Source organism: Papio anubis, chromosome 2, assembly GCF_008728515.1.
Source record: "Papio anubis isolate 15944 chromosome 2, Panubis1.0, whole genome shotgun sequence".
In the NCBI taxonomy this organism is placed as follows: Eukaryota; Metazoa; Chordata; class Mammalia; order Primates; family Cercopithecidae; genus Papio; species Papio anubis.
The window spans coordinates 20058297-20072386 of record NC_044977.1 but is presented as its reverse complement, the minus strand read 5'-3'; the positions used below and the strand labels follow the sequence as shown (position 1 = coordinate 20072386).

Here is a 14090-nt window from a genome sequence, read left to right as displayed (position 1 = left end):
TTATCACTCATTTGAAGCTATCTTCCACTGCCATCATGCCACTGTAAATTACTATAGCATGGGGATTAAAATTATAAGCTCCCTAGAATCAGGATGCCTAGACTGGAACCTTACCTCTGTCATTTACGAGCTGTGTGAGCTTGGAAAAATTACTTGCTTTTTTTGTGCCTTAGTTCCTCATCTATAAAACTATATAATAGTACCTACTTCACAGGGTTGTTACATGGAGTCCTGATATAATGAATGTAAGTTACTTAACACACAGTCTGGCACACAAGTAAATTCTCACAAAATGATCATCATAACCATTACGTCACTTGATTACCCTGGGGCATTTGGTACTGATGTTAACTCTCAACTTTTTGACACTGTCCTCCTTTGTCTTCTGGAACACTGTGATTTGGTTCCCAACCCATCACTTCATGTACTTTCTTCTTTCACCTACCCCTTAAAATGCTGTCATCCTCCAGGATGTCCTCTACTATCCTATTCTTTGGTGACCAACCATACACTTTCTTGATGGTCCTTCTTCTAAGCTAGGAGATGGCAATTTTTTAAGTTCAAGAACCAGATAAATATTTTAAGCTTGTGGGCCATATGATCTCTATCACAACTACACATTGTATAATATGTAAGCCATTGAGAATATGTAAAGGAGTATGCATAGCTATATTACAACAAAACAAGCCATACAAAAACAGGCAGCCAGCCCACATGCCATAGTCTGCTGGTTCCTACTCTAGGTGGTTGTTTCAGCTCAGGTATTCGAAAACTCATCACATTGCATCTGTCCTCCCTACTGGGCTGTGGGCTACCTTAGGGCAATGTGTCCTTTCATCCTAGGATGTTCTGGAGGCAGCATAGAATCCAGCAGATATATACAATCAACTTCTGCTAAAATACTCAATGACATGGCCACATAATATGAGTGTTTACAGCTAAAAAGTCTGTTGTGCTACAGGGAAGAAATGAGCCCTTCAGTAGCTACCAAAACAAACTTTTAGAGAAGACCTCATGGCCTGCGTAGTGCACTGAAACATCCAGTAGAATTAATTTTTCTTTCCCAAATGTGAGCGGGAAATTCAGGTCCAGGAAACTCACAATTTCAAGGACCAAGTAATATTGCAGACATCCAAATAGAGCTGTTCAGGGTTATCTATAAAACAGGACACACTTTATAGGAATGGAACAGCTGTTTCCCCATTTCTGTTTTAAAAGGGGAAATAGGCTATAGGGCTCTGGGGTATATGCTAAGCATATGGAGAAAATTTATTTGCTTAAAGAAAATGTGACATGGAGTTGGCAAAGGGCTCGGATTGTAAGAGATAATATCCTGGTGGGTGAAATTAAGAGGATAAGAAGAATATATACCAAGTCATTTCAGCATTGTGATTAATGAAAAAGGAAACAGTAATAAACACTGAAAGGAAGAAAAGAAAAGTAAAGTTGAAGCTGAAAAGAACTGAATATGCTCTAGGGAAGACACTATAAGAACCAAGTATCACTTATAGTAATAATGACTTTAGTAAAACAAATTTTAGATAAAGATGACACTGGTTTAGGGAAAAATAAGAAAACCAAAACCTCAGTCAAAAGTAACAGTGTGAGTATTCAGTTTCTCTAAATACAGTGTAAAGGATCTTTATAGAGCTAGGGGTAGCTGAAAAATATGTTAAAGACTCTGGGGGAGAATTTTAGACTTCTGGAACATAGTTAGAAACAGGTAATAGACAAAGAAGCATGTTTAAATTTTTCCTTTTTAATTTTCAAGCCCAAACTTAATCAGCAGTAATATTTTTAGTATAAATATTTGCTGAACTCCTTTTACGGAGAGATTACTATTTTGTGTCACTTAACATATCCTCTCAAGTAGCAATTACCAGAGAGTACTCTTTAAAATTTCTTAAAATCATAAAATCATTATTGCTGTGAAAAAAGAACCTAAATTTTTCTGTAAAAGAGCAAAGGTAATGTTGGTTTCCTTCAACCTTCTTCCCCTTCCCTACTAGAAATTATGAAAGGACTCATTATGTGGCCACATGGACATTCATTCATTTATCCCTCAAAAATCTAATGAGCACCTACTATGTACTAGGCACTGTGCTAAGCCCTGAGGAGGAAAGATGAAGAAGATGTGGTTCTTACTCTGAGAAGCTGACAATATAGTGGGAAAGACAGACACATGTCTAAGCAATTAAAATGCAATGTGATACTACAGTGATGGAGAACAGGTGTGAGGTAGGGGCTAGGGGTGGTAGGGGGTACTATAAAGGGAAGCACCAGGGAGTTATTTCATGGGACTGTCTGCATACTGATTGTGGTGGCACCCACACAAATCTGTACATGTATTAAAATTCATAGTTGTATGCCAAAAGAAAGAAAGGCCAATTTTACTCTATGATACTTAAAAGTTAAAATAAAAAAATTCTGATAGATGCCTATCAACAAGAGAGAATGGATAAACAATGGCATATTCATACAGTAGACACTACTGAGTAATAAAAGGATTAGATTGCTGACAAATGCAACAACATGGATTAATCTCAAAAGCATTACTGGGTGAAAGGAGCACATAGGATGAAGCACATTCTGTATGATTTCATTTATAGGAACTTCTAGAGTAGGCAACATTAACATATGCTGATAGAAATCAGATCAGTTGTTGCTTCTGTGTGTATGAGTAGCGGGGTGGGGTGGGGTTGATTGGGAAGGGATCTTAGGGAACTTTTAGGTGTGATGAAAGTGTTCTAGGTCTGGGTCAAAACTGATTGAACAGTACACTTAAGATGTGAGTACCTCAATAAATGTAAATTCTAACTAAATTAAAAATATGCATTTAGCTATTGGCTTGTCTTTCACAGCACAACATTTCTAATGGTGTTTAAAATTGCAAAAAACATTAACAATCTCTCTACCATATGTTATCAGTTTATTTTTAGGATCAATTGGATTTTTTTGGTGTCTTAATGAAGTAAATATAATATCTAATAATAAATCTTATGACAAAGATAATTAATAATTAAAATGTGCAGAGAAGGATAGAACTCTATATTCTGCTGGGGTGAGGATCTGTTGCTGTATTTTAGGAAAGGCAAGAAAGAGGCAAGTCTCAAGAGGATGTTGAAGGGTAGAACTTCAGTGCACAGACCAGGAAAAGAACATTCCAGAACAACATGTGCAAAGTCACAGATGTGAGAAGGGCTGGCATTGTGCTAAGCACTTTGCCTGGACAGTTTAATCCTCATTATTATCTCCATGTTTCATAGCCCAAGCTTGACAAGGCACGGGGCCTGGTCCAGGTTCCTCGGCTGTCATGCAGGCAGAGCAAGCATTCTCACACAGATAGTGCAGACTCTCATTCTTGTCTTCCTTCATGTGCTATCTCCTGTCATGCTGGGGTGTCTGGCTTTAATCATGGCACTGATGGGACCTAACAGAGGCTTTTACCTGATCAGAATCTACTTTAAGAAGATAGCTAGACTGACAATAATGGATCATTTGGCTGTACTTACCAGTCTTTCTTCCTGCTTCCCTTCACCTGAAAGCAGAACTATTTCTAACAAGATCACTAGTAACAGCAGCTGAACAGTGATCACCAAGGTCTGTCTCTACGCCCTCCATTCCACAGACTCCTTTGTCAAGAGGTTCTAATTGTGGGATTAGGTAAGCAGTGAGATGATGGCCCTTTAAGTTTCTAAGTGGGAGATGGGATGCTCTTGGGGTCCCCAAATCCCAGTGGGAACTATATATGGGGTGGAAGGTCCCTGACTGGGGAATTTTGTGCAGATGTCCTCTGAGGTAAACAGGATTTGCTGGCTAGCTATTTTGCAGCTAGATAATTAGATTTCCTAGCCCTGGAACAGCTAAGGTACAGAACTCTGTCAGGCTTGGAGGTTTTAGAGCCATCCTGGGAGAGACGACATTGTCTCTACGTGCTGTAAGGATTTTGGTTCTTGGCTGGACCCATGGAAAGCTCTCAGAAGAGCGTGGGCCCTGCTCTCTAGGGAAGTGCTTTCCACTGGACAGAGATGAATGAGGATTAGGCCAAGGGTTTGGCAATGGAGAATTGCCTCAACTGAAAATGGCTTTAAAATAATCACAACAAAGCTACACAGAGCTCTATTATAAAGTGTGTTCATGTTCATTATTTAAAAATGACTGTGAGTCCCACAGATATGCTGGATGTCAGCAATTTACAGATTTGAAACTGAGACTGAGGAAGGTTAAGTGACTGAGACGTGCATAGCTGCCTGCCTGTCTGCTTTCCTTCCTTAGTTCTCTCTCTGCCCAACTTTCTTCTTTCATGTTTTCAATATCTAGCTCTTAGTTAACGATACATCATTTTATTCTAGAAAAAAATTTAAGGCAGCTTACAAGGTTACAAAAAAAAAAAAAAAAAAAAGAAGACTGTATAAATTAAAAGTGGGAGTGAATATGAAAGAAAAATAAGAATTGGACCTGAAATGAATCCAAGACTTCTGATAAAGATATAATGGCCTAGACATTTGCTACTGATGGGGCACAAATTTGATTCTACATTTGTAGGAACCCATGTGAAAAAGGAAACCTGGTCACTATTCATAGTATGCATAAGCTAAAATGACAATGACAAAACAATCAGTTACTCAAGAGAAGTACAACTATTTTAGGTTCATAATAATTACAACTTGGCATAATGCACAGTAGCTTCCTTTGATTATTAAACAAAACTAGGTCTTCAAAGGTGATTTTGGTTTTCAACTGTCTTTTCAGTATACAAGATAATTCATTGTGAATTTTAAAAAAACATGAAAAGCATACCATCTCTCTGAACTCATGTAGCAAATTCCATTACGGAAGTCAAAGCAGGTGAGACCCCAGATGAGCCCACTAGTTGTAGGAACTGTTCTTGGACTCAGGGATGTGGGTAGAGTGACAATTTCCACATGTACTACAGGGGAAGAGATAAAGCCACTCACTGTGGCACAGGAATACACAGATCATCATTCAGATGTTATATCTTATTTTGTAAATTTTTTTAACTTGGTGGCAAATATTAACATGATCCATTATACCACAAGCTCCTTATAATGGCTGTTGTTAATATAGAAAAGCATTATTCCAGAGCACCATTTTCTCTGTTGTACATCTTGCTGCATTCATGCCCTAGGGCTAGAGTTTATTTACACTGGCTAGTTTATACCTTCCTCACTCAACCCTCCAGTTTCCCTTACTTTTATGCCAAAAAAAGGACACAGAGTTTTCCTTTTTGTAGTTTACATATGTAGAAAATATGTCCAAGTCAGGATGTCCCTTTCATCCACAGGAAGAGTCTGGGGCCATCTGACTCATCAACATGACAAATCCAGAAATAGAAAATGCAATCTAGCTAAAAGAGAGAGACAAGTGGAAACTTTTAAGCCAGCACACAGCTAAGGTGTTATGTCATATGAAATTAATTCTCTGAGGTCAGCGATTAGAGTTAGGTTACAGCCCAAACATAATTCTGCCTGCTGATTACTTGACCTACTACAACATTTATTTCACTGAGAGATGCTCAGCTATGACTTCCAAGGGTGGGCTTGGGAAAGATGGAAGGAAGCAGACAGCCAGAGAAACAGCAACTCCTTCCTTTTGCAAACAGATGTGTCTCCCAGGCCCCTAACTAAAATGATTATTTCCTGCTTTTCTGAGTGAGGGATCAGATGTGTCCCACTCTTCCCTTTCCAACAAAACGAAGCACCTGAGATCACAGACTCTTCAGTGAAGTGCAAAAGATGACTGAAGAAATTGAGTTACGTTCTGTCATGAGAAGCACTAGAGTAACATGATAATAAAACCACCTTCCCTATGGGAAAGAGGAGGAAGCCAGGGAATAAATGGTGTGGCTAGAATGATGCATTTATATATTTCTTTCACTTCCAAAGACTGACCTCTCCCAGTAAAGAGATTTGGAGCGGCACTAAGAAGAAATGGCAATTGCCGAATGGAGATATTGGAATAATGCAAGTTCTGTGAACAGGGGCAGCTCTAAAATACAGAGAATAAACAGCCCTTCCTTAAAGGGCAGCATCAAGCAGTGCCTGAGGGGTTGTGCAGGAGTGGCTGGTGGGGATGAGGTACAGAGTGAAAACAGGGGGATCTGAGAGTTAGCACCTGACATGTGAACACATATACATTACAAACCATTGACATCAATAATAAAAAGAGCAGCAGCAGCAGCTGCTGCTGCTACTAGACAGCACACAGTGCCAGGTCCTGTCCCTAGAGCCTTGAGTCTACTACCTCGCTGAGGAGTGCTGTCCCCTTTCTTCTCACATGGGTCCATGTGGCCTTTTGCCATTTGGGGATGTGTTTCCTCTTCTAGGATGTCCTTGATGTTCAAGCAAGGCTATTGGTGCTGGGTGGTGAGGACTGTGAGGACAGGGAGGGAACCAGGACCTACCCTGTGACTGGTTTGCTGCAGGCTCCTAATCACATGAGGCTGCTGAGAAGGTCAGGGTCACCAGCTATGACCTTGGGGCCAGTGGAAAGGCCTGTACTCCCCAGCCTCTTGCTTTCTCTCATCATTCTCATTTCTGCCCCTAAATCTACTCACTGTGAAAGAAAAGAAGAGAAAGACTGATGCCTGTAGCTGAAGTGTGCAGTTAAATGGTCAGAAACTAGACTTCTCACATGTAATTGAATCATCATAGTGCTGGTGACAGAGTTAAGACAGTTGAAGAAATGGTTGCTAGTCCAACTTCCAATTTTCAAGTTATTGTTGGGGTTGAAATATCTCTCACCTCAGAATTTTTATTTTGGAAACTCTCCAAAGCACACTTTTAGCCACATTCGAGTAATTGAAACAGGAAAAAAATAGCAGTATTTTCAGCCACATTAAACTCTAACCAGATGCTCTTAGAAAACTTTTTGTATGTACACAGCACCTTTTATTCTAGCGGAGAGTCATGTTGTTCAGTTCTGAACTGTATCCGCCATAGACTGAAAATACTAATACTTCAAGAGCCATGGTAACCACCTGACAAATACATCCTCTCCACATAGGAGGTAAAGAGGACCCCAGTGCTATCTCGAATTCTCCCTCTCTACCCAGACCACTGGAAATCCAAGTGAAATTAATGTAATGAATATTTACTGAATACCTTCTTTGTACCAGGAACAAAGGTGAAGAACACTGGGAAGTTGGCATAAATTTAACCAACCTGCAAAGTGAAAATGATAGCAGGTTTAGGACGTCCGTACAAAGTGTTAGGGCCAGGACCTACCTTACTGGCCCACCTGAAAGACAGCATTTCTGACACTTTTTCTTCTGTTAACCATCAGGCAGAGAGAAATGCTTTTGGCCTTTAGAGGAAGAGCCGTGTGAAGGAAAATTAATGATAGGCTGCCTACAGTCCATGAATTCCCAGGTCACTATCCTTGGGACCACCCAGAGCACAGCCTGGGAGTAGCCTGTTCAGGCAGTACTTAGACCCCCAGCAACCACTTGGACCCTTCCATTCTCCACATGAGAGCCAAAAAGATCTTTCCCAAAGGTAAATAGGATCATGTAACCTTCCAGGTTAAAACTCCACAGCAGTTTGCTTTTATACTTAAAATAACATCCATACTCCCTAGTACCACCCCCAGGGCTCCCCCAACCGGGACCCTACTTCCTCCTTCAATCCCACTGCCTCCTCTTTGGCCCACAATACCCCAGTCATGCTGACCTCCTGGAGTGCTAGAACATGCAAACTCCTTTCTTGCCCCAGAGCCTTCACGCTTATTGTTCTCAGACCTGAATGCTTCCTCCTCTAGCTCCTTCACATCACTCCCATCTCAGGTTAAATGGCGCCTCTTCAGAGAGAGGTCTCCTCTGACCTCTGAGGTTCGCTCCCTCCCCCAATTCTCTGCCACGATTTTCTCTTCCTTTCTATTGCAGCACTATCACAAGATGTACTTATTATCTGATTTGTTACCTTGTTTTTATTTGATCCTTCCCATAGACTTTACATTCCAAGATAGGATGGACCAATAACATCTGCTTTTTAAATATCATCTCCCCAGTATTCAAGATATGCCTGGACATAGTGGACATGTAATAAATAATTGTTGAATAGATGAATGAAATGAATATAATTGCAAATGATAAATGTTTTATAAAGAAGGGCATCTTTATATTTTATGTTTTTACTACCATAAATACTATTGTACTACCATAAATCCGGATTACTATTAGAAGTTTTTCATGTATTCATTTTAACCAGGACCACCCTGACTGGACTTGAGAAGCTGAGAGAATGGAGAGCTGATGTATAGCTGCAGTTAGAACGTTTCAAAACGATTGCTTTAAAATACTAGGTTTGGCACACAATGCATTTTGAATAAGGGGGAGAGGGGTTAGTCCTTCTAATTTAAAGCTATTTGTGGTTGAGAGCAGAGATCCTATTATGTATGTGGCATGGTGTTCCTTAACTCAAGAAAAATTACAAAGAAACTTAACGTGAAGAACACTAAGAATGAATAGCACAGTATATTCCTGGGGAGTTATTGTGAAGCTGGCCTAAGGGGGAATACCCTTGTCACTTTGCCATTTGGCTCTGGCCTAGGCTGCCAAGTCATGGAGTTGCTGGAAACTAAGAAGTACCCTGGGTGCCAGTCTTGTGTTTCCAACTATGTCCAGTGGCTAAAATGGAAGATCTTGAGTCTTCACACTGTGTCCTGTGTGGTTCTTCAGCCAGCAAAACCAAATCTTGTAGGTTACCAGAAGCCCACCCACACGAGAAAGGGAGGTCTAGAACTGTCTTACTGCCTAGGGAAGATCTCTAGAAGCCCTGCAGTGGGTCCTGGGTACTTGTACACAGCATGAACAGCAGTCTTTCTCCAGTCACCTCCTGATTTGCTCAAGGGATAGGCCCAAACTTTTCCCTTGGTTTCCTCCATGCATTTAATTTCTCTGTTAGGAATATAGCTCCGCTCAGCACCTAGTTTATTTGCATGGGGTTCTGCTTCCTTGCATAATTCTTATCTTTCCATATCTCTTGCTATCTGCTGCTTGGGATCAGGTCCCAATGCAGGTAGCACACCTGGAATTGTGCTGCAGCCACCTGCCGAGATTCTCCTTGCAGTGTTGAAATATCTCACTTGTAACATATGCTACTGGTTCTGCTTCTGAGAGCAGCCTCACCTATTTCTGGGAGGCCAGCCTCTGAGGTCCCAGCATCCTTCATCAACAAACATGCATTGAGGTGACACCAGGGGCCCCCTCAGAGCACCAGGATAAGTTTGCTTGAGGTGGGAGTGTAAATTAGTTCAACCATTGTGGAAGACAGTGTGGTGATTCCTCAAGGATCTAGAACTAGAAATACCATTTGACCCATCAATCCCATTACTGGGCATATACCCAAAGGATTGTAAATCATTCTATGATAAAGATACATGCACACGTATGTTTAATGTGGCACTATTCACAATAGCATCACATGTACACATATGTTTATTGTGGCACTATTCACAATAGCAAAGACTTGGAACCAACCCAAATGTCCGTCAATGACAGACTGGATTAAGAAAATGTGGCACATACACACAATAGAATACTATGCAGCCATAAAAAAGGATGAGTTCATGTCCTTTGCAGGGACATGGATGAAGCTGGAACAAACTATCACAAGATCAGAAAACCAAACACCACATGTTCTTACTCATAAGTGGGAGTTGAACAATGGGAACACACGGACACAGGGAGGGGAACATCACACATGGGGGCCTGTTGGGGGTGGGGGGCTAGGGGAGGGATAACATTAGGAGAAATACCTAATGTAGGTGATGGGTTGATGGGTGCATCTAACCACCATGACACGTGTATACCTATGTAATAAAACAGAACGTTCTGCACATGTAGCCCAGAACTTAAAGTATTAAAAGGAAAAAAAAAAGTTTGCTTGAATTCAGGGATCACTTTGGGGAAGCTGTGACTGAAGTGGTTTATCTAAGGCTTTATATCAAATACAGGGCACGCAGTAGTATCAAAGTTAAAGCTGAGCCACACAATTTTCATGAGTACAAAGCTGGATGCCATAGCCCTGTCCTTGAGGCACAGGGGCAGCTGCCAGGGCTGAAGCCATCCTGCGCTTTCCTGCCAGGGTGCCTGGGTTGACTCTGTGTCCTCTGCCTAGGATGCCCTCCTTCTTACTCTTTTCCTGCCAGAAACCTACTGCTCCTTGCCCAAGGTGTCCAGTTCAAACAGGTGCATCCCCACCCCCACCCCGTGAGGCCTCCCTGACCTCCACCTCAGGAAGACTCAGAAAACAGGCTACTCAGCCCTACGTTAGAACACTCAGCCTATTAAAATGAGAATTTCATACCGCCTCTCCTATTAGAATATGAGTTCCTGAGTGACAGAGACGGGACAACATTTTATTTTGTCTTTAAAGGACCAAGGCCTAGCACAGTGCTAGGTGCCACACCTAGCATGGTTGGTGTAATACCTCTTTATAAGATGTATAGTTAATACAGAAAACAGGATTAGAATGAAATAACATTTTTAGACAGAAAGAGGCTGAGAGGGGGAAAAAGACTTCAAACTCGTGTATTTTCCTGTTCAAAAGGAGCAGTCTTTGGACATTGGTCCAATTTGAGATGTTGCTAGAATTATCCCTTCCCTCTTTTTCTCTACATTTCAGAGAACCAGTGCCTATTTGGAAAAGTAATATGGGCACACAAGGAAGAAAGCGATGCAGTGATATATATCAACAGGCTACTGAACGATGATAGCTATGCCAAAGAAAAGCATTACATAACGACATCAAAATAGGACACTCGAGGAATGTCTTAGAGCTAAAAGAGCTGTCACCTGGTATTTTGGCATTATTGAGGAACATGAAGAGATAGTCCCTGGAAACTGGAGAGTACAGATTATTTGCAACAACAATTTTCAGAGGTCAAGAACATGTTTTCCTCATTTTTTAAAAAAGTTAACCTCTTATTATCATTTTCACTTGAGAAAACTATGATGCTCTAAAATGTCTAATACCTAAACACTGCCTATAGGTAGGCATCAAAGGAAGAGAGAAGCTCCCCTCATTATACCAGTTCCTAAATAAACCTGTAAACTTGGAGATATTTTTCTATTTTATAGATTATCCAGACCTTTCACTTTTACATATAAATAATCCCACTCTTAAGGAACATTAAGAACAGGATAATACGTGAAATTCTAACTGTCAATTTTGCTGTTAGTAAAATGTCTGTTAGGACAAAAGTTTACAACCCTGGAATTGAAAAATGATTAATTGGTTTAATATGTGTAATTTTCTTATTTTTTTACCTTCTAGCTCAGTGAGATGCTGTTCTGAAGTTGCTTTCCTCTAGGGCTGCTACTGTCATCTTTTGTTCACTTGGCTAAAGAGGTCAGATGCTTCATCCATTCAAAGATGCATCAATTCTATGATGTGTTGTGTATTGACTATGTGCCAGAGGCTGCAACTGCAAAGGTGGAAGGTGCACTCTGCACTCTGCACTCCAAGAACTTCCCATTAGTGGGGGAGAGACAAGTATGCTTGGCAATTACAGTAACATGGGATTGAGGGTAAAGTGTGGTTAAACTCTGAGTACCTTGGGAGCACTATGGAGGATTACATGATCCACCCGGCATACAGAGGGGACAGTGGGAAGGATGGGATTTGGGATGTGAATCAAGAAAAAGTAGGCATGCCTGGGGGAAACTGATGTCCTGTGATCTAGCTCTGCTACAAGAATTCACTTTTCCTTTATAATTCATAGAAGCAAAATAAATAGACAAATTAATTTATACCTTATATTTTCTAGAATTAGCAATATATATCTGTCAACACCTTGCAGGTATGTGCAGTAATAATTGTTTGTAAAATCTAGCAAAAAGCACAGTATTAGGCTTTCCTGAATCATTTTAAAGTCATTAATTCACAGACTCACATAATGTTAGTACTAAAATAGAACCAAGACATCTTTTTCAGTGCAATACCTTCACAGAGGAGGAAACTGAAGCTCAGAGAGTCAACAAAAAACAAAACAAAACAAAGCAAAGCAAGCAAACAAACAAACAACAACAACACAATCACCAAAAGATTAGAAATGTTTTTCTTGATATTTCCCTTCTTTGCTTGGTTGCTTGGTCACCTTTGAGCGGGTGGGACTAAGACATCTTTAGAGAATGTGTTCTGCTTATGGACTCACAATTCTTTCGGTTATCTATAGGACGATACCTACAAGTCAGTCCAATACAGTCCCTCATTTCCTCCACATACAGATACGGATTTTGGGTAGATGCTGTGACAGAAAGACCACAGGAAGGGGAAAGAGCATCTGTCCTAGGGTCAACTTTTGAAAGTTAACTGATGAACTAATATCAATCCATAGACCCAAGGAAGCTTAAACGGAGATGGAATTTTAAGATAATTGTATTTTAGGATCTACATAGGCTGAGACAATTATGTTAGTGCTTGAACAGAGGCTGCATGGATACTCTGCAACTGGAAAATGAACTATTAAAACAACAAATGGCTAGTGTTTCATAAAGTCCATTTCAAAAGTCTATGTCACTAATACAACTGTAAGTGAAAAGCTGTCCTGTAACTCTTTCAAAGCTGACTGATCAGAGGTGAAAAGTCTAATTTAGGATCATTTAATATCTCAAAAGCTCTTAAATATGCCATGTGAAAAGGGAAGAGTTTAAGAAACAACTAATTTTTCTATATTAATAATACAATACTATAGCAATGCTATCTAATAGAGATATAAGCCGTGTATGTTAGGTTAAATTTTCTAGAAATGGTAAAACCAATTTTTAAAAATCATAGTAAATATACAGAACATATTACCATTTTAACCCTTTTCATGTGTGCAATTCAGTGAAATAAAGTACAACTACACTGGTATGCAACCATCACTACTATCTATTTCCAGAACTTTCCCATCATCCCCAAATGAAATTCTATACCCATTAAACAATTCTCCCCATCATTCCTTCCCACCAGCTGTTGATAACCCTATTCTACTTTCTATTTCTATGAATTCGACAATTCTGGGTACTTTATATAAGTGGAATCATAACAGTATCTGTCCTTTTGTGCCTAATTTATTTCACTTAACATGTCTTCATGGTTCATCCATATTGTAGGATGTATCAGAATTTCAATCTTCTTTAAGCCTGGCTAATACTCCATTGTGTGTGTGTGTGTGTGTGTATATATATATATATATATATATATATATATATATATATATACTGCAGTTTATCTATTCATTGATGGACATTTGGGTTGTTTCCACCTTTTGGCTATTGTGAAGGTAGAAAAAAAAATAGTGTATCTGTTTTACCCAATATATCCAAAGTATTATCATTTCAACCTGTAATCAATATACAAATTATTACTGAGATATTTTACATTAGTTGTTTTCTAATGTCTTTGAGATCTGCTGTGTATTTCATAATTACAGCATATATCCATTTGAATTAGCCACACTTTAGGCTCTTAATAACCGTATATGGTTAGTAGTTAATGTACTGGATAGCACAGTTCTACAGGAGAGTTTGCATTCAAGATTTTACAAATCATGATTCCTTCTGGATGCCATGATGAATAATTCCACCTTATTTTTTTCTCACATAGCCCTAGTGTTTAGAGTTGGGCCTTGGAAGTCAGACTAAACTGAATGCAGATCCCAGTCTCTTACTAATTAGCTCAGTGATGTTGGAAGGATTACTTAATCTTTCAAAACCTCAGTTCTGTTTTTTGTAAAGTTGGAAAAAAAGACTATTTCTCCCATAGGGTTCTGTCTGAATTAAAATCAAATAACATAAATAAAGTGCTTAATGTACTTAATGTAGTGTTGCCAAAGTGTGACATAATAAATAGCAACTATAATAAAAATAATCCACTAGATTATAGGTTCACATGGGCAAGGGCTATGTCTATCTTTCAGTGTGCCTGACACATGGCAATTATTTATTTATGTGAATAAATAATTGAACTCTTCCCTCAGTCTTTATAAACTTTCATTTCCATGACATCTTTACACCTTCACAGAGATTGCATGATGATTTCTAATACCTCCCTTGCCATGAAGACAGATAATTTATGGTATAG

The 14090-nt window shown here is 39.6% G+C and overlaps 1 protein-coding gene and 1 long non-coding RNA gene across 5 annotated transcripts in view; one reads left to right on the top strand and one right to left on the bottom strand.

Annotated features, from left to right (window-relative positions):
• The window catches only part of CMSS1 (cms1 ribosomal small subunit homolog), a 371710-nt gene that overhangs the window by 48226 nt on the left and 309394 nt on the right, over nt 1-14090 (bottom strand). The window lies entirely within an intron of this gene.
• LOC110742148 lies at nt 10652-11773 on the top strand. The gene is made up of 2 exons (XR_002519542.2): nt 10652-10903; nt 11298-11773. It is a non-coding gene; the product is annotated as an uncharacterized LOC110742148 (long non-coding RNA).